Source organism: Fukomys damarensis, unplaced genomic scaffold (assembly GCF_012274545.1).
Source record: "Fukomys damarensis isolate Sample0158 unplaced genomic scaffold, DMR_v1.0_HiC HiC_scaffold_33, whole genome shotgun sequence".
NCBI lineage: Eukaryota > Metazoa > Chordata > Mammalia > Rodentia > Bathyergidae > Fukomys > Fukomys damarensis.
The window spans coordinates 18,315,370-18,333,421 of NW_022900945.1; the positions used below are offsets into that span (position 1 = coordinate 18,315,370).

Consider the following 18,052-nt stretch of genomic DNA (forward strand, 5'->3'; position numbering starts at 1 on the left):
GAGGGATGGCTGGGTCTAATGGAACCTCCAGTCCCAGCTCTTTGAGGTATCTCCATATTGATTTCCATAATGGTTGCATTAGTCTGCACTCCCACCAGCAATGGAGGAGGGTTCCTTTCTCCCCACAACCCCGCCAACATTTGTTATTGTGTGATTTCTTGATAGCAGCCATTCTTTGTGGGGTGAGGTGGAATCTCAGTGTTGTTTTCATCTGCATCTCTCGAATGACCAGTGATGTGGAACATTTTTTCATATATTTTCTTACTGCTTTTACTTCTTTGTATGAGAAATGTCTGTTCATTTCAGATGCCCATTTTTGAATCGGGTCTTTATATTTGGGGGGACCGATTGTTTTGAGTTCTTTATATATCCTTGATAATAGTCCTTTGTCTGAGGTACAGCTGGGAAAAATTTTTGACCAAATTATAGATTGTCTCTTAGTTCTGCTAATGGTTTCTTTTGAAGTACAGAAGCTTTTTAGTAATATGAGATCCCAGTTGTTAATTCTTTCTGCTAGTTCCCGTGCTTCTGAGGATTTGTTCATAGAGTCTTTTCCTATACCAATGTCTTCCAGAGTTCTGCCTAACTTACCTTCCAGCAAGTTTAATGTTTCTGTTTTAATATTTAGATCTTTAATCCATTTGGATTTTAATTTAGTGCATGGCGAAAGATAAGGGTCTAATTTTAATCTGTGGCAGGTTGACATCCAGTTTTTCCAACACCATTTATTAAAGAGGCTATCTTTCCTCCACTGAGGATGGTGAGCTCCTTTGTCAAAGATGAGGTCCAGCTACTTTTCTCTTACAGGGTAATGAAAAGAAATGATTTATTCTTAGTGTAGGCTTGTAAGCAGAATTGCTGAGCAGAGTTTTTGGGAAGCTCTTTAAAGGGAGTAAGTTAAGGAGATTTTATCCTTCACTCTGCAATTTCTCTGGTATGTGGAGGTCATAGTAGAGATGGAACCATCATCGTTTCCATGGGATGGCTGTGGGTGTGAAAGCCACCCCTGATGAATGTGGCTGTCACTGAGTCTGAGACTGTGGTGGCCCTATGGGTTATTTCTACCAGCCTCAGATTCTCTACCTCCAGATATTAATTTTGTGAGAAAAAAAAAAAACAAACTAGTTTGTTTAAATCACCATTTGTAGTGGCTTCAGCTACTCCCGCCAAGCGCACTCTCAACTGATAAGTTGTTTAAACAAAACTTGCACTGAATTCTCACAGTAGTATTTCAGGCAATGTTTCCGTGAGATTATTCTGAAACATGTTGAATCATCTGTCTTTTGAGACTTGAAAGTATTTTGGACAAATTTGTAATTTTGCTTTTCTATCAAGATGAAAAACAGATCCATACATTTCCTATATCTCACAGTTGTGTTAACATAAAATGGAACTGATAATTTACTAGAATATAAAGTTGATCATACTGCTTTGTTTTTGTTTATGGGTTTGTAAAAGGTGAAAGATTTATAGTGTCTGAAGAGAAACCAAAGTATTGTTTATGAGTTTGTATTAGTCTGGGCTGTCTAGAGAAATAAATAAAACAAACAGGATATGTGTGCGTGTGTGTGTGTGTAAGAGAGAGAGAGAGAGAGAGAGAGAGAGAGAGAGATTTATCATAAAAACTGACTTATGCAATTATGGAGGCTGGCAAGTCCTAACTCTCCACTATGAGCCAGCAGGGTGGAAACTCAGGAGAAACCACAGTATAATTCCAGTCCTAAGGCCAGAGGCCTAGAGATTTCTCTCTTGCTTTAGGCAGCTGGTCATTTTGTTCACTTCAGGACTTCAGCTGATTGACAAAAGGTCCACTCACGGTATGGTGGACATTCTGTTTACTCAGAGTTCACTGATTTACCATCCAAAAACATTTTCAAATTGACCCATGAAATTAGCTACCACAGGGTTTATTTGTTGTTTAATGTTAAAAAACAGATTGAGTCTGGTACAAATACAATATATTTTTCCTTTCTATGAATGAAAGCAATATATAAAATTCATAAGTATCTCTTATTCTAATCTTGTTACTTTTAGCTTTAAGGAAAGTTAGCAGAGATATATAGACTAAGGCCAATCAAACACTACATTATTGAAATTCCTACTCCCTTCACTCCTGGCTCAAATGTTCCCTAAATTCCAGAAGGACCAATTTTAAATTTTTTGCTAACCCAAAGTAAGGATATCCCTTCAGAAATATAGCAGAAAGATCCACGATTTAATTCTGTCTGACATTCTAACTGTGGAGTTTAATAATACCACATATCCATTTTTCTTTCAAAACGTTAATTTTAAATGCCACACAGTTCTCAACATCTTATCCCTCAAACGCCCTGGGAGTTGTCATTAGTAGATGGTCTTGCTGGTCTACCAAAGAAGCATCATCATGTATCAATCCTCTGTCAAATCCCATCTTGTTCAACAAAGGGCTTCCGGCATCTTATAAAATATAAGTGATATGAAAAGAAAATTTTTCAAGGGTAAGCGTGTAATAAATTCAGAGGTCAGATTAATGAACAAAATGTAACCCGTGTGGTTTTATATATTTACTGAGGATGGGCCATAACTTTGGCTCCAAGTTTTCTAGTTCTCAAAGGAAAATGATAGCCCAGTTACAAGTCTCAGAACAGTCCATAAAATAGAGTAAAGGGAAAAGAAATGCTCCAGAGAAGTATCATTTTCCTTGATTCTGGGTCTTCTCCAGATATAAATATGATATTCCTTTTGAAATATGCACATTTATGATTTTCACATCCTGTTGATGCTGTAAGATCTCAAAGTAGGCGAATTCTACAGAAAAATATTCTACCCTTTGCTTGCAGACCCCCACCATCATGGGTTGCATGCAGGCTCCTGGGAAGAGCCTGTCCCAGTCTGCTCTGCCTTTGGCCACAGTGTCCGCACCTGTCTGAAGCTGACATCTGACAACTTAAGAGAGCAGGTTTACAAATTGGCCACGAAAGGCCTGACTCCCTCACAAATCATTGTGATCTGGAGAGACACTTATAACATTGCACAAGTATGTTTTGTGACGGGTAATAAAATCTAAGAATCCTTAAGTCTAAAGGACTTGTTTCTGAGCTCCTTAAGGATCTCTACCACTTAATTAAGAAAGCAGTTGCCGTTTGAAAGCATCTTGAGAGGAACAGAAAGAATAAAGGTGCCAAATTCCATCTGATCCTGATCAAGAGCCAGGTTCACTGATTGGCTCTTATAACACCAAGTGGATCTTCCTCCCCCAGCTGGAAATATGGGGAGTCATCAACAGCCTCTGCCCTGGGGACATAAATGTGTCTATGTACTCAAGCTATAAAATTATGATTTTACTAAAAAAGAAAAGAAAAATAGTCTACAAGGAAGCAAAGTAATCCAGTCTCTATGTCTCTCTACAGCTTAATCTAAAAGAAAAAAATCAATGCTAGCGTAGTATTTTTAAATCATGCATCCTGGATATTGTTAAATTTCAGGGATGCTTCTAGGGCTGCCCTCGTTTTAGGATCAAGGTTGAGTTTGAGGGATCCAGAGTCTTGTTATTATCTGTTATTCTACTAATATGTTTTGGATTCAATTTGCTAATATTTTTGTAGAGGAGTTTTGAATCTATGCTTGTCAAGGAAATGGGTCCATTGTTCACTTTGCTTGGAAGGTCATTATGTGGAAGATGCTCACCTTATAAAATGAGCGGGGAAGTATCACCTCCTCTTCTGTTTTCTGGAGGAGATTGTGTAGAATCGATATTACTTTTTTTTCTGAAATATTTGATAGAATTCTCCATTGGCTCTGCTTCGTATTTTTCACTTCCTTATCCGAACCTCACCTGGGCAGGGTTGCCAAATAAAATGTAGATTTCTCAACTAAATTGGAATTTTGATATAAGCACCAAAATACTTTAAAACATAAGTTTGTCTTAGGTGGTATTTTAGACTAATTTATTTTTGAACATTATTTAATGTTTATCCAAAATTAAAATTTAACCTTTTCAAGCAAATTTAAATCGTGTTTATACAAAAACTTATATATGAATGTTAATAATATTATTTATAACAGCCCCAAACTTGAAACCCAAATGTCCATCAATTGATGAATGGCTAAACAAAAATCCACAAGTGGTAGTCAGGGTTCTCTAGAGAAACAGAACCAGTAGGACATGATAAGAGATTTATGACAAAACATTAGCCCATGTGATTACAGAGTCTGAGAAGTCCATGACCTGTTATTTGCTAGTTGGAAAGCCAAGAAAGCCAGTAGTGAAACTCAGTCCAAGCCCACAAGTCTGAGAACTAGAAAACCCAGTGGTATAAATTCTAGTCTGAGTACAGGAGAAGATGAGATGAGTTGGTCCTGCTCAAGCAGCAAGGCAGAAAACAGCAACAAATTCCTCCTTCCTCTGCCTTTTTGATCTACTCAGGCCTCAATAATTTCATGATGCTTGCTTAGGGCAATCTAGTTCACCACGCCCACCAACTCAAAGGCTGAACTTATCTGGATGTCTCCAGAAATGATGCCTCTCCAACAGTCTGGGCACCCCATGTATCAACGTGACACATCCAAATCAGTTACCACACCACACAATAGGTTAGCATCTGTCATAAAAGAGAACGATGTACCGATTCATCCTGTATCACAAATTAACTTCTAAAACGTAATGCTAAGAGGAAGAAGCCATATATGAAAAGTCACGTGTTGTATGAACTATACAGAATAGGCAAATTCATGGAGATGGAAAACAGATAAATGTTGCCAGGGGCTGAAAGTAGGGATAAACAAGGGGTGATTGCTAATGAACAGACATTTCTCAGACATGGATAGAGTTTCTTTGTGGAGTAACAAAAATATTGTAATTAGATACTAGTTACAATCACACAACTTTGTGAATATACTGAACACTATTGATTACAACTTTAAAAGATAAATTTATGATTATATGGTATATATATGAATTATAAATCAATAAATATTTATATAATAAAATTTTTAACTTAAAACATTGTTCATTTTTATTAACATGGATACATTTGATTGGTGAAACACAAGTTACATCCCTCTGCATTCTGAAGTAAAGAGTTCTAGAAAATGTTCTTTCGTGTCCTAAAATGTGAAAAACTACCAAAATGTGGAGATAATGTTCAGAATATATTCAGTATCCTCAAAGGGCAGGTGTTGACTACAGATTTTGAAGTTGACTGCCCAGACTCAAATCCCACCTCTACCACTGACTGTAAAGAGAGAAGGTTGTTAACCATCTGTGTCTCAGTTTTGTCACGTGTGAAATTTATTAATACTGGCATTACAATTGTTCCCTAACTGATGTCCTTCTTATCACCATCTTTTCTCCTGTGTCTTTGTTCAGGAGAGCAGCTAACAGGAACCCTTCAAGGAAGAAGTCACACTGCGTCACTGTTTTGCTCCAAACTCTTCCAAGGTTTGTAAAGTTACTTCAAACAAAAGGACAGAGGCACAGATGGACAAGAAACTTTTGGAAGTAGAATCAAAATGGAACAAAACAAGGATAACCAAGGACAAAGAGATACAGATAATGTATTGGAAAGAAAAAAGCCAGATTTCAGAGGACAACCACTTTGTTTTCTAGATTCTACACTAAAAAGTAAGCACGTGAACACAGCAGCACACAGAGAGGGTACTTCTGTGATTCCTGTGATGTGTCAATCTAAGCAGCATCCAGAGATTCCCCAAAGAGCATTAAGTACAGAGACAATTTTATATATTTTTATATATAAAATATATAGATATATAAATATACATAAATTATATATATAAATATAAAAGAAGTGAACGCCTTTAAAAGAAATTGGAACTCTACCCTAATATTTTAAAACAAGATAAATTACATTAAGAAAATAATATGAACCATAGAGGTACACATTAAATTAAATTAGTAAAATAGAGATGACAATTCAAGAACAATGAAAAATAAAAACTATTTAGCCGGGCGTGGTGGTACACACCTGTAATCCCAACACTCAGTGGGCTGAGGCAGGGAGAATCTTAGTGAGTTCAAGGCCAGCCTGGGCTGCACAGTAAGTTCAAGGACAGCCTACATAGTGAGACCCTGTCTCAAAAAACTAAAAAAAAAAAATTAAAAATTAGATATGAAGTGTAAATTAGGAAGAACATAGGAGAGTAAATAAAAACTGTACATGATACTTGCATACCCAGATTTATAGCAGCACAATTTGTAATAGCTAAATCTGAGAAGCAGCCTATATGTCCATCAACAGATGAATGAATAAAGGAAATGTGGCATTACTTACACTATGGAGTACTACTCTGCCATAAAAAGGATAAACTTGAGTTGCTTGTAGGCAAATGGATGCACCTTGAGACCATAATATTAAGTGAAATAAATCAGACACACTATTAAATATTGCATGGCTTCTCTTATACGAGAAACCCCAATTATAAAGGAAGAGTGAAATAAAAGCTAGATTATAGAAAGTGCAGAGACAGTTCTTTCAAAGAGAGGAAGGAGATCAGGAGATAGGGAGAGGAGGAATAGAAAGGAGAGAAATGGATAAAAAAAGAAAGTAAAGATGTGTTATTTACATGTACCAACTTCCTGCAAGGAATGTAAAATTATGTACCAGAATGTAAACATTATGTACTGCAAACATTTACTCATAAAAAAATTTTAAAACTATACCTGATTCTTAAAAGGTGAAAAAGATAAAAATGTTAAAAATTCAAAGATATAAAGAAAAGAAACTATAAATACTGAAGACCCCCCACAAAACTAAAACAAACTATAAAGATACGGGAGCCACTGAAGAAGAAATCTATTATAAGAACAAATACTGAAAACTATAATTTTTTAAAAATCTGGAGCAGTAAGTGATTTGAAAGTATATAATGAAAAGCACAGCATTTATCTGAGAATGTCAACATGACATGTTCTGGAAAAAGTATTAGATCTTAAAGGAAAAAGAAAAAAATCTTGGCTTTCTAGGCAGAAAGCACCTGAAAAGGAATAAAAATTAATTACCTCAGACCTTTTAATAGCTACATTTCATGTATAAAAAATTGAGTAACATATTTAAGATACTCAGAGAAAGAAGATGTAAGGCAACAATTTTGTATCCAGCAAAGTGGTTTTCAAGTATAAAAGTCACAAGCTGTTAACAATGTGCAAGGACCCAGAGAATATTGTTCCCCTGAACCATCCTGAGGAATTAACTCAAGAATGTGTGTCATCCTCACCTGCCTCAAAAGCACAAGGTCCTGAGTTCAATCTCTGTCACACACACACACACACACACACACAAACACAGAAGAATGTGTGTCAGACAGCACAAGATTCAAAATGTCACCATATGGATGGGTGGTGAGCACTGAACTTAGCGGCCTTCAGAAGTAAGACTACGGAAAGGCTGGGGGAGAGAGCAGTGCATGTCATGGCTGCGTATCCTGACATTGTAGACATGCAGCAACTATAGGTAAAGAAAGAAGATAGGGAGGACTAGACAGAAAACCATCTTGTTTTAAGTAATTTAATTAATGGCGATTTAGTATTGTTACTCTGAAACTGTTGTTACGTGACGTGACAGGCAGCAAGTGAGCCATTATGGAATATTCTAATTCTGTAATACTCTATGGCATTAAGAACCAGAACTGTTGCTAGAGCTAGAATTCTTAAGAAGAAAGAAGTTTTGAAATTTTTAGTTGTGACATTTGAATGGAAAATATCAGTATGTGTCGGTGGGAGTGTGAATTAGTACAGCTGAACAGTGTGGAGGTTCCTCAAAAAACTAAAAATAGAACTGCCATCTGAGCAGTGTATACCATTCCTGGGTATTTATCCAGAGGCACACAAAACAGTAGCTGCACATCCAAGTTTACTGTTTACCACAGTCCGTATATGGAAACAGCCTTTCCCCAATGAATGGATAAGGAATCTATGAGCGAGATTGTAGATGGTCAGAGAGAGAGTTGTCTCCACGGGAGTATTATTCAGCCATGGAGAATAATGAAATCATATAATTTGCAGAAAAATGGGTGGAACTAGAGTATGTTAAAAACTAGACACATAAAGATACTTATTACATGCTTTCTTTTAAATGTTGAAGCTCAAGAAAAGATGACCTGAAAGGAGAAGAGCAAATATTAGGAAAGGGGAAGGGACTGAGGAGAAAGAAGGGTTAGAGGGGTAGAAGGAGGGCAGTCATGATCAAAGCATGATACACAGATGTGATATTGAAGCTAATTAACTTGTACAATTAATATCCATTACTAATTATAGTAAATGAGAGTGTCAGTATTAATGCAGGAAGTATTGTATCACATGTATGCATATTAATAGGAGTATCTATTAAAAAGTTCTAGACACAAAGACCAGCTCAGGTCCCCATGAAAGCCTAATGGTCCAGATGTGGACTTGAAACACTATTTCCCATTAAAATAAACTAGGCTTTCTTTTTTTTATATATATAACAAGTCAGTACTTTATTGGACTCTTTTTTTTTTTTTTTTTTGTACCTGGGATCGAATTTGGGACTTTGCACTCGCAAGGCTGGGCTTTCTTGTTCTAGAAGAATTGGCTGATTTCAGAACAAGGGCAGGAAGTATAAAAAAAATGAGTCTGGCACATCTCATCATTTTAGACAGCAAGGAAACTGCCAAAGACCATCTAGGGTCACGTCAGAAAGATTTGACACCAAAATTAAGAGGTTCCCATTAGTTAAAAATGGAATAAAGTGGACTTTAGTAACGACAGTAACTATGAAGGGAGAGGGAAGAAGCTAGGACTGTTGTTACGCCAAGGCAGAGGAGGACGTTCTGGAGAGACTGGAAAAGCTCTTTTCTTTGATTTGGCGGTGGGTACAGGTTATTATCTATCCACTTGTTTTACATGGTCTGTGTTTTTGTTTTATTTCACAACAAATAGTTCTTAAAATTGTTATTGATTGAATGGCATTATTTAAACCTCTTGGGCCTTTACTTCTTTGCCTAGGCCAATAACAAAAAGTGTTTCACGTACACTTTACAATCCAAGTAATGTTGACCTTATAGAAGTTATTTGTCATGGTTATGGGAAACGACTGCATATATTATAATTCTCCAGACCAATGCTTAAATCCCGCTTAGGAAATGGAGGCAATAGAGAAGACTGGCTTAATTTTTACAATAATTGTCTCTATGCTTCCATTTTCTATTTATAGCTGCCTTGGAGAGAAACTCTCCCACCAGGAGCCTATCGAGAAGAGAAGGAAGGTGTAAAGGCGAGATCTTCAGAGACAGTGAAGCCTCACTCCTTCCTCGCAGGAGGATGTACATTTACAGTCGCAATCACAGTATCCTGTTCTACCCTGCGCTGGAGCCGTCACACAACCCAATCGGAGCTGTCATGGATTCAAGGTGACTTCTTTCAGCCCAAATAAAGGGCACCACTGGGGAGGAGGCTTGAGTGAGGCTGCTGTGGGTGTGGAGGGATCAGCCAAGGGGGCCCAATGAGAGCTTCCAGAGCCTAAAGAACTGGCTTTGCCCTTGATCGACAGCAGTCTGGTTACACTGCTGTGACAGCCATGACATTAGGGTTACAATGTGGAAAATGAGCTTTATAAAGGCAATTATGAGGGAGTTTAAAACTATTCATCTAGTTTTGGAACATTTGTTACCCTCATTTCTCTTCTTTTAAATGCTTATCAATTCCCCCATATATAAATATTTTAGTATCTTTATTTTTATAATATTTTATCTTTCTAGTAAAACATTTATCTATCAGAACAAAGCCATTTTAGTTTTTATATTAATTTGCTTTTAGTGTGTTTCACACAAATTTCCTGTGACTGATTGAAAATTAAAAAACAATTGTCTACTGCAGTTAGCTTGAGAAGTACTGAAATACACTACATTAAAGTTAAGAAATTCTATTCTTTAAAAATGACCAGAGGGCCAGGGATTTAGCTCAGTGGTTCTATCACCTGTTTTGCAAGTGCAAGGTCCAGAGTTCAATCCCTGGTACCAAAATAAATAAATAAAATAAAATAAAATAAAAATGACCATAAAAACAAGCCACAGGAGAGGAGAAAATGCTTGCAACATATAAACCAGAAAGGGTTACTATCTAATATACGTTAAAACTTCATTCAAATTAATAAAAAATCTGGACAAAAAGCTTAAATGGTCCCTTCGCATCAGAGGAGATCCCAGTGACCAATGAACATATGAAAAGGTTTCAACTAATCAAGGAGGTAAAAAGCAAAAGTACAGTGAAAGCCACACTTACTAGACTGGTGAGAATTGAAGTTTGCCAATTCTGAATGTTAGTTGAGGACAGAGTTTCAACATGGGAAATTTGGGGCAGTATAAACATAAATCTGTTCAGGATCCCAGTAATGAATGTAACTGTATTGTAGACCTAGATTGTACCAATAAAATCAATAAAAAGAAAAAAAACATAAATCTATAGCAGCGCAGGACTTAAGACCTTGGGAGATTTATCCCTCCTATTAGCACAAAGCACGACCAGGTAGCTGTGCCCTCATAGAAGTGACCCTTTGTCACCCTCATACACAAAGTGCGTGCCGTGCAGTGCCCTCCTGATCACTGTTCATCTTGCCAGAGGCACAGCACACTCTCAGGTGCCCACAGGAGCCCTCCACGTGGGCCCTGCTACTGCAGGAAAAATCTCCAAATTGTGCTTAAAAACTTGATGTGGGCAAAGGGTTCCAATTGCCAACCACATGAAACAAGTGTAAAATGTTGTGTTTAATTACAAAAGCAAGGATTCATTTTCAGTTGTTGCATGTGCTTTGAGGGCTGCAGATTGCTGCTCTGGAGCTCTTGTCTGTGAGAGACTCAAAATAAGCACCTTACACTCAAGAATAGAGTGAAGACTGACAGTCTGCTGTAAAGCTGTTGCTTCTCAGTTTGAAAGCTTGTTTTGTGCAGATGTTAATACTAATTCATGGCATTAAAACCCTTCTTCCATTGTACTGATGTTCCAGTTCAGTATTCCCTGTGGAGGGTTCTTGCCTGTTTCTCGACAGTTCTCACCCAAGAGCAAGAAGCATAGCATAGCCCCCAAATATGCCAGGACATAAGCAAAGGACAACTTCCCCTTCCAGGGAAAGGACATTTGCGAGAGGGAAAATGTACGCGTCTGTATGCATGTACATTACACCAACAGAACATATTGAGAATCTGTTATGTTTACATCCTGTGCTGGGGTGCTGGGGACAGGCAATGAATACAAAGTCTCCAACCTTTAACTTCTTTTTTTGGGGTGTGGTACCAGGTATCAAATTTGGGACCTTGTGCTTGTTTGGCAGGCGGCAGAACCACTTTGTTAAATCCCTGGCTCCAACCTCTAAATTGTAATTGTTCAGTGAGGGTTGGTACTTGACCACCTGGGTGTGATATGATTTAAGGTTTTCTTGCCATCTTTAAATTTTTCACATTCTTACCTAGACTCATGGTTCACAGAAGCTTCGGTCTCTTTTAGATTGCAAAAAGGGGATGCCTTGACTTAAACTTTCTTTGTCTTGCCCCAGTCAGGCACATTCCTGGGACATTATCCTTAGCAATGTGTCTAAAGAAGAGGAAAAATGTGCAAACGTGGCCCTTATCAGGGAGCTGAGAGGTTGGAAGCAGGACCACAGGAAAGTTGAATTGTCCGCCTAACAGCGAGAAGACTGGGGGCTCTCAGAGCCATCACATGGGGAAAGTAGAGAAGCAGAAAGGAACAGAATTGGAAGATGCTGAGAAGGGGTAGAAAGGAGCAGGATGCCACACAGGGAGAAAAGGTCAGGGAACTATCTCCACGGTGGAACAGCCAAAACAGCAGTCCAGGAGCCCTCTCGAACCACACTGTGTGGCTGCAATGGAGCACCGCACTCCCCATCTGCGATGCTTTCTAGCTGGATCCCCACAAGCCTCCTGGGCTCCAAAGTGGGGCTTCTGAAAGAGGTGATTGGATTATGGGTGCTGTTAGGAGGAGAGGCCTGGTTGGATGAGGGGGGAGGAAGGGCCTGAAACAGTTTACCTCCTTCCACGGAGCCTCTTTTTCCATCTCTGCTTCCAGGCTGCCGTGACCTGAGCGGCTATTCTCCAGAGATGCCCGGGCCGCACTGTCCTGCTTTGGAGCCAGCGACCGTGCAAAGCCTGAGACTACTTAAATGGGAGCCAAAATAGACCTCTGCTCCTTCAAGTCACCGGTGTCAGGTATTGAGCCTCAGCGAGGAGGAAACTGACCTAAGACATCATCCTTTAGTACAGCCTGCAGCTCGTGCCTGTGGCTTGTATGGGTGGATGCTGGAGTGGATGCTTGACAGAATAACAGTCCCAAAGTTATCTAAGCCCCAGAAACTATGGTTACAGTAGACAACTTGACAGAAAAATTGAGAACCTTGGGGTGGGGAGATTACCTGGGATCATCTACAGGGGCCCAAGGTGATTACAGGGGTCCTTGACATTCAAAGAGGACATAAAAGGCAGTCAGAGGAAGGTGTGACCACAGATGATACACACACAGAGACACAGCATTCCTGGCTTTAAAGGTGGAAGGGAAGCTGCAGGGGTAGGGGAGGCACTGGAAAAGTCAAGAAAACAGATACAACCACGGAGCCTCGAGTGGGGGAAGCAGGCCTGTTGTTGACACCTCAGTTTTAGCTTTGTGAGATCCATGCTTGATATGGGAATTTCTAGAAATGCCAGACAGTAAATCACTAAAGCTATGGTCACTTGTTAAAGCAGCAAAGCTAATGCAGGGTGTAAATCAGGGAAGAGCTTGATACAAAGACAGGAAAATCTAAGTGTGATTTAGGGACAGAGAGTTGCTGTGGTGTATAATAGAATTTCAAATCCGAAAGGTCAGTTGGAATCAGACTGTGGGGAGCCTGAACTGAGAGATAATGAATCTAGACACTGCCTTTGGCCACAGAAAGCCACTGAAAGGTTAGAGTGTTGGCTATTTCATCTCAGCAACAAGGCGAACTCAGTAACTAAGACAGAGACCATGAGAGTCCGAGGGCAGCTCCCAGTGCCCTCTGCCAGGGTGCCCAGGGCTGCCCCAGGGCTAAGCTGAGTCAGGACAAGTGAATGCACTCTGGGACAACCATCCTGACCTCTCAAGGTCCTGGCCTTGTTACCAGTTTCATATTTGGGTTTTCACTGCAGATTTCATTTGAACAGGGGATTTTGCATCTAAAATAATAAAGGAAAAACACCAGAGGAGCGCAGCTCACTATACAGAGAGGTTAAGCATCTCCTTCCAGGTCGCTTAGCTAGAAGATGGGAGGGCAGGGACTTATTTCCTAGGAATCTCCATTCCCAGTCCTCGGCTCTTCTGGCAGAAGGCCAGAGGGATGGGGAAGGGGAGTAGATAAGTAAATAAGGCCATTTGTGAGGCGACTCCGGGCCACTGTCCATGGAGGCTTTGAGTATGAAAGGAAGGGCTCAGGCATGAAAGATAAGTCCCAGAGATACCAGGGCTTCAGCCCATAGTCAGCGAGTGTTAGTGAGAAACCAACATTGACCCGCTCTCAAGTTCTAAATCCCAAGACAGCAGAGTTGGATTGGATGCTCTGGGCCCTCCAACCCTACTATGAAGGAGGATTACATCAGCAGACCCCAAACAGGGTGTCCTATAGGACAGGAAAGCTTTCCGGAGGAGGAGCAAGGCTTGGATTGCAAGCCAAAAAAATGAATGAAGCGACAGAGCAGGAAGGAGACACCTGGACCTGGGCTTCTGCCAACCACCCAGACTATCAGCTTTCCTATGGCCCTGCTTCCAGGAAACTGGAAAACTCGTAAACCAATGAGGTTGGCAAGGGCTTAAAATGAATGTTTAGGTCCTTATGGTTCTTTAAACATGCCTTTCAATTGTCAGGGTATTATTACTGAAACAGGAACACTGTAATTACTTGTGCATTATTATAATACACAAAGTGATTTAAGCAGTAAAAAGGCTTTGATAAATTAGTAGTTCTTTTGATTCCTACAGTTTTGCAGCTCATGTTCGAAGACATCTCTTGAGAGTTCTCAGATTCATGGAAAAGCTGCTGGAGTTTTCCCAGATTATTTTCCCCCGACTCCGAATCTTACTGCTTCCTTGACACTTCACCCACAAGTCCCACCTCAAAATTGAAGCTCAGCCCCTCTCCTTCCCAACTTGCACCTCTTCCTCCCATGTTTTGTATCTGGATGGATGGTCCCTCCATCCACGCAGTATAAGGCTCCCAAATTTTAAGAGCCACCCTCATTCTTTTATTCTTCGCTACCGTCTATCACTCTTTACATTCATATAGCAACGATACCTCCGTAACAGTGTATAACAGTGGTAGCCATTTTTTGAATGCCTATTACTGTTAGAGGATTATTATTACATACAATAATATATATTATTGCAAATCTTGAAAAATGTGCTATCCGTACTTTATAGTCAAAAAGCCTGAGGTTCGGAGACACTGTCTGCTCAAGGTTCACTTGATGGTCTGTGACAGTCAGGGTCAGAATTTGAACCCGCATCTGCAGCATTTGAATCCATATCAAGCTGATTCTAAAATACATGCATTTTCTACCCCACAGCAGAACATCCAATTAAACTCCAATGTCACTGCAGGAATTCCTGTCATGTTCCAAGGTGGATATTTTTCAAGTCTCTCCCAAATGATTCTGATGTGCAGCCAGGGCTGTGATCACTCAGGGCTTTTCAAATCCCCACCGAGTAAGAATCGCCAGCTGAGATGTGTGCTAGGCAGGACGCCTGCCCCCATCACCTGCCACATATTTGAACTGCTCCTTCCCCACTGCCCCACTACAGGCAGTTCTAGGCTGGGCCCTGGCTAGCCGCTAATTTAAAACACAGCTCTGCTGGATCTTGTGTAGGTGGGTGCTGGCCCCTCACCCCATCCCACAGCCCCTGCAGCTTACCCTAGGAGCCCTGATCTGGTCAATAGTAGCTATGTTGTAGGTGCGTGGCACACTCTCCAAAGAAGCAGAAATCCTGGGAGAGGCCTGTGACGAGGGCTTTCCAATCAAAGGCTGGAGATCTGCACATGCATCTCTTTATATGATGCCGCCAGTGTGAAGGGGGAGGAAAAAGGACAACACACAGGCAGAAACACCCCTCTTTCCCCACCAAACCGTAAAGCAGGGCAGGCCTTCATGAACTCCTCTCTAGTTACCAGTGCTTGAAATCTCAGCTCTGCCCAGCCATACCTTCTCCACAGTGCCCATGTCCTCGGCCAGCATGCTAACATCCTCAATCTCAGTGGGAGATCTTAACGGCTGAATTTCAGGAAAGAGTTAGAATGGAAATCTATACACGATTCCTATTGCGCATTGCAAACATCCATTTGCTTTGGATTCACCAGGTTTTATTCATCCAGTTTAAATTCTGTAAGAAGAATGTTTTGATGTTAGTGATGTAAGAATAATGGAAATCTGGGAGTGGGTCACAGTCAAGGACAAGGCTGCTGCTCAGCAGGTCAGCTCAGTTAGTCATTCTGGTGTTATTTCAGGATATTTACAGAGCCAGTCGTGCTCACTAAAGGAGAAGTGATATTTCCTTCTGTGTCTCGGGGAGGACACTGGGGATCGAACCCCATGTCTTCCCATTGAGCTACATCCCCAGCCCTTGCTAAACTGCCATAGCTGGGATTGAACTTCCAGCCTTCCTGCCTTGCTAGAGTTTGTTAAGATTCAAGGATTTGAGCTAAAGTGTTCTCTGAACCTCCTACGGAAAGAGCAGTGGCCTTGGCTGGTGGTAGGGTCACGGATATGACCCAGCATCTCTGGACTCTCCCAGCCTGCTGGCCCTGCTCCGCAGTGCCTGCTTCCAACACAGTCCTTGAGGGTCACTATCGATAGCTCTGTGTGGTTGTGCCCTTCGGCTCTTCAGAAACAGCTGTTGCGAGAAGGTAGAGCACTGAAAAATTCTTGCTGGTGTGTCTGCCATCAATCCCACTTCTCGGCAATCTGAAAGGGAGAAGGGACCAACTGATGATCTGAATCCACTTTACCAGCGTGTCGGTTACCACCTGCTGACAGTTGACAGGGACGGCCCAGAGGTGACTCATTCCCTTAACATCTTGCCTGCTGCAGCGGCCTGCAACATGGGGGAGCAGTGAAAGAGGGACAGCAGACAGGCGAAGCCATTCCTACAACCACTTGCTCCAGCCACTCCTACTTTCTGAATTCCCCTACAGTGCTGTAGGTGATAAACACACTCTCACTTATTAACTCTTGTGATTGCTCTGGATCTTATGTAGGGGAGGGGTAATCATTTCATGAGCGTCATGTCACATGCACTGATACCATAATGCAATTACTAAAATGTCTCCGTCTGTTTAGGTGGGGAGGAGACCCATTTTTTTCTCCAAATGCACTGTTCTCTGTAATTCCATCCTAGAGCGGAGAAGTCAGTGGATTGCTGAATCCTCAGCTATGACTCAAGTTTACCAAAGCCCGAGATGAGGTTTATCTATCACCAGATCCCCAGTGCCTACCAAGTTTGTACTTAATGGGCCCTTGTAAATATTAATCGAATAAAACAGTTAATGAATGAAAAGCTATATATGGCTTGGTTCTTTCCAAATTTGACAGTGCTTCCATCATTTTGCAACTTGCATTTGGAGGTGAGAATTTGAGGTACATCCTAATTCCACTAATGACGCAAGGCTTTTAGGAGACACCAGTGAAATGGAAAACAATGCTTTGTTGAGTTTGATTAAAATCTATTGGTGGCAGAAGTAAAAATTTACCATCACTTCCAACAAAATGATCTGAAGTTACTTTAAAAGACTTCACAGTTTTGTGAGGCTCTGGGTGCCTCCCTGGAACAAATATTTTGTGGTACTTCGGCTTGTGTTTTCCTGCCTGATGAGGCACATTGCTCAGAGTGTTGTCATAAAGCACTTTTGACCAGCCATGGGAGAATGAGTGCAAGCCACAAAAGATGGAGAATGTGGAGTATTTTAGTGCTGCTCCAAAAAAAAAAAAAAAAGACATCTGTTTGCAAAGAAAAAAGTTTATGTTTAGAACAAAAGTGCATTCTATCAATTATTGCATAAATTTGCATATTCTCAGGCTTTAGAAGAGACCTAATTTGGAACCGGGAGCTCTCTCGAGTTCACAGAACTTTGGAATTGCTATGGAAGTGGGTGCCAATATTCTGGCAAGAAAGTTTGTCCCCTGGAAGCTGTCAGAAAAGGATCCCTTGCAGAGATGCCACAATTCCCACATTTCTCTTCACTTTAACAAAGGTTTCCCTGACTGCACAACCCTCCTCAAGAGTTCCCATTCTTTTCTACTCTTCTTAAAACATGCTGGTCATCTACTATATCCATTCCCAGATCCACAAGTGGACTGTGATCGCTAACTGTAAAAATACTGCTGTAGAGAAATGCAGAATGACAGGAAGCCACAAAGGCTGCACTTGGAAGTTGTGGTTAGAGCCATACCCAGGACATACTTGTCTGTGGAGGCCTTGGGTCTAGGTCTGGGGAGCCAGGCTGTCTGGACACGTGGGTGGCAACACCCTGGGATCACAAAATGGCAGTAGGGATAGGAGAGGGTTTCGCCTTCGTTCTCTGTTAGAAGCACTGTGCTCAGAAAGTCAGCACTCCCCGCTGTGAGTAGAAGCTCAAGGAGCTCCATCTACTTCCCACCCTTGAGGCAAACCTCAAGTGTTATCTTCACAAAACTGCTTGACCAGCATAGTGCAAGGTCCTCAATTCTTTCACTCCAAGGAGACTTAATCGACACCCCACTTTGTGTACGTTACGTCTCCTGAGGTGTGGATTAGTTGTACTTTGGGCTTGTTTCCATCACTTACTGTAAGTTGCGGGAGGACTGTGAGGATGTCTCACTCAATTTTGTATCCCATATTTATTACCTGGATTTGCCCATCGTGGGTGTTCCACTAATATTTGATACATACAGAAGAAGGTCAGAGAAATGCTCGGTCTTATCCCTGAAATTTGAAAATGATTTATCTTTGAAAAAAGTGTCACGAGTTCCGTAGAAGACTCGCTCATCCAGCATCGGCATCTCACACCTCTTACTTTCTGCCTGCTCATTCATTTATCCTACCACCCCT

The 18,052-nt window shown here is 40.8% G+C and overlaps 1 long non-coding RNA gene across 3 annotated transcripts in view; it reads left to right on the forward strand.

Moving 5' to 3' along the window:
• Positions 1 to 16,518, forward strand: part of LOC109118449 — a 55,493-nt gene extending 38,975 nt beyond the window's left edge. Inside the window, exons 3-6 of one of the 3 annotated variants that reach the window (XR_002025764.2) lie at positions 5,348 to 5,602; positions 9,171 to 9,366; positions 12,035 to 12,174; positions 13,955 to 16,518. This is a non-coding gene — a long non-coding RNA (uncharacterized LOC109118449). Of the gene's footprint in view, positions 1 to 5,347; positions 5,603 to 9,170; positions 9,367 to 12,034 lie in introns of all 3 variants that reach the window. The other 2 variants (XR_004515097.1, XR_004515098.1) reach the window with 2 other exon arrangements.
• Positions 16,519 to 18,052: the final 1,534 nt, after the last annotated feature.